The sequence below is a fragment of the Gavialis gangeticus genome, unplaced genomic scaffold (assembly GCF_001723915.1).
Source record: "Gavialis gangeticus isolate Ggan-Ray unplaced genomic scaffold, GavGan_comp1, whole genome shotgun sequence".
Taxonomy (NCBI): domain Eukaryota; kingdom Metazoa; phylum Chordata; order Crocodylia; family Gavialidae; genus Gavialis; species Gavialis gangeticus.
Genome location: NW_017729022.1, coordinates 94,843,230 through 94,845,783, shown reverse-complemented (window position 1 = coordinate 94,845,783; position 2,554 = coordinate 94,843,230). Strand labels below are relative to the sequence as shown.

The following is a 2,554-nucleotide window of genomic DNA, read 5'->3' as shown; positions in this document are numbered from 1 at the left end:
TTTCCTTTCCATCACTGTAATATTAGTATTTTGAGAGATTTTTATGTCCTCTTAAGCATAAGGTTTTGGCGATTTACAGATAACCCAAAGCATTCCACTTCTATGACTTACATTAATGTAGAACAACGTCAAAGAGATAAAATAGATGCATTATATACAGACTAGGTCAAAGACCCCAAATGCCAATAATTTAGCTTCATCAGATAGTTTGGCACCTAGAGTAAAATAACGATTTTCTGAGTGCTGTCAATGCGTTAACATGATGTATTTCACATGTATAAATTACCTCTTGCCCCCTAGGGTTGTCGTGAAAGTGAGATCTTGCACCACCTCAAGCCAGCCTAGAGATAAAAGAGAAAACAACAACAAAGACTATAAACCCTTCCATCTCTGTAGAACAGTTCAGACAACTTACTACATGTCAAGGATTTTTGCCATTGATGATCTTGTAGCTGATTAATAGCTTAGCAACCAGGTATATCCTATGGCAAACACCAGGTTACTAGTGTTCATCATTCACACGGACTGATGTCTGAGACTATTGCTTTTTTTTGCATCTGCATCAGTCAAAAATTTTTAATTTTCTTGTTGGCAACTCTTTTTCCTTACTAAATTGGTCTGCTGACTATTAATTCTAGAATCAAGTGTGGCTAAAGGTGGGGACAGTGAATAGCCTACAGGAGAGGGGAAGCCATTAAGAAATCTACAATTTACTTACCATTAACACAGATACACCATATTATCTTGTACTCTAAATGTAAAGAAAAACCATGGCAATCTCAGGCACCGGCATGCAGTAATTGTAGATAAACACTGCCCACCCTAATAATAGTCATTCTTCATAGGATGTTTTATACAAACATTAATTCATTCTCATTCCCACAGCAAGGTAGCTTGATTTTCATATCTGTTTTGTAGTGTGGAAACTGAGGCAGACAATTGAAATCGCCTGCCAAAAGCCATGCTGAGAGTCAATGACTGAGGCAGAAATAGAAGTCAGGAAGCTACTTCCCTTCAAACTTACATTTCATGTTTCAGCCATAGCCATCTCTTTTGTAAAACAGTTATTAGATGCTTTATATTCAATGGACTTTAGCTAACATTCTAAGAAGGAAGACAGAGTTAGGTTTAGGATTGTAAAGGCAAACATTTTTCTTTATATTGTTTAAACAAATCCACATGTAGAATTCATCAGAAGCTTTTTATCACTAGGAAAACTATTCATTCTTTTCTTTTCTTTTTTTATCAATTTGTTAATGTAGGGGATAGAGTTTAGTCACTTCTGTCAAGCAGCTTCATCTTGTAGTTCCCAAAGGAAGGCTCTGAAACAAGTTACTGCTTCTTTAACCTAAGAAGAGCCAAGACCTTGGTAGCAAGAAAGGACAATGCTAAGACTGCTGAGGAAAGAAAAGAATTGAAAACAATTAGTGTGTTGATGTCAGCTTAAAGAGGGTCACCGCAAGATCAGCCATCCCTGCATCTGTTCTTTAATTAGAGAGAGAAAGGTGGCAATGTCCACTACTCATCACCATGGTAACATTTAAATATCATACAACTTGAACAGGCTACCCACTCACTACTGAGTGAGATCAACAGAGGAGCAGAACAGGTAAAGGTTCAAAAGAAGGTTGATGAAACTTGTCAATGGTAAAGCATCGTGCAGCAAACATATTCTTTATTGAATAAAGAATGAAGTTAGTTTTAAACCAAGGCGACACGCGCACACATGCATGTGTGTGTATGTTTGTGTATGGGGTATAAAGCATACAAGGTAAGACTGAAATCAGAACAGAAAAATTTCAAGGATGAAAAAACAAGAAATGTTGTGTCTGAAGGGGGAAACTGCAAGGAGGAGGAGATATTAAGTAATGTTTTCACCAGAACTCCATTGTGTCTGTATACCAGTTATCTTTTGCTGTCTGCTGCCTTTGATCACTGTTAGTAGTCTCTGTACCCACATTGATTGCTTGTAATCTTTATTGATGACTTAAGTTGCTATGAAAAAATATTTGCCAAAATAATTTTTCCACTTGATCTAATTGTATATTATTCCTTTAGTTAATTACAGTTTTCCCCTCCCCATGCCCTCCACGTATTTCCTACTTCCCCTCAAAACACTTTTTGCATTGTCAGCACTACCTGGAGAGATGTAGGTCTTCTTTTTTCTTTTTGTTTTAGTAATTATTAATTAGGACCTTTCTTTTGAATTGCATAAATAAAATTAGAGCATGCAAAAGCACCAGACCCAAAAAATGCAGGATCCACAGCTAAAGATGGAAAAAATCTACTATTAATTCTCTTCACATCATGTTAGAATATGAAATAGTGTTACAATTGAGGCCATGTAAGATATTATGTATTGACATAAAAATGCAGAACTTTTGTTCCCTGAAAATAATTTCTAAACTTCACAAGCTCCATCCCTCCCCACCCCACCCCTCCCCACCCCTAACGCCCTCAGTTTCAGCTTTGACAGTCCTTTGCTTTGGTACAGCACCATCTCTTTTGACTCAAAAAACCCCTGCAAAAAACAAAAGCCTCACAGAAGCTGAGG

General features: G+C 37.0%; 1 protein-coding gene across 3 annotated transcripts in view; it reads right to left on the bottom strand.

Moving 5' to 3' along the window:
* The window catches only part of SOX5 (SRY-box 5), a 671,039-nt gene that overhangs the window by 635,924 nt on the left and 32,561 nt on the right, over positions 1-2,554 (bottom strand). For all 3 annotated transcript variants that reach the window (XM_019515645.1, XM_019515646.1, XM_019515641.1), the window contains one exon: positions 287-341. The gene's annotated coding sequence lies outside the window, so the exon portion shown is untranslated. Of the gene's footprint in view, positions 1-286; positions 342-2,554 lie in introns of those variants that run through there.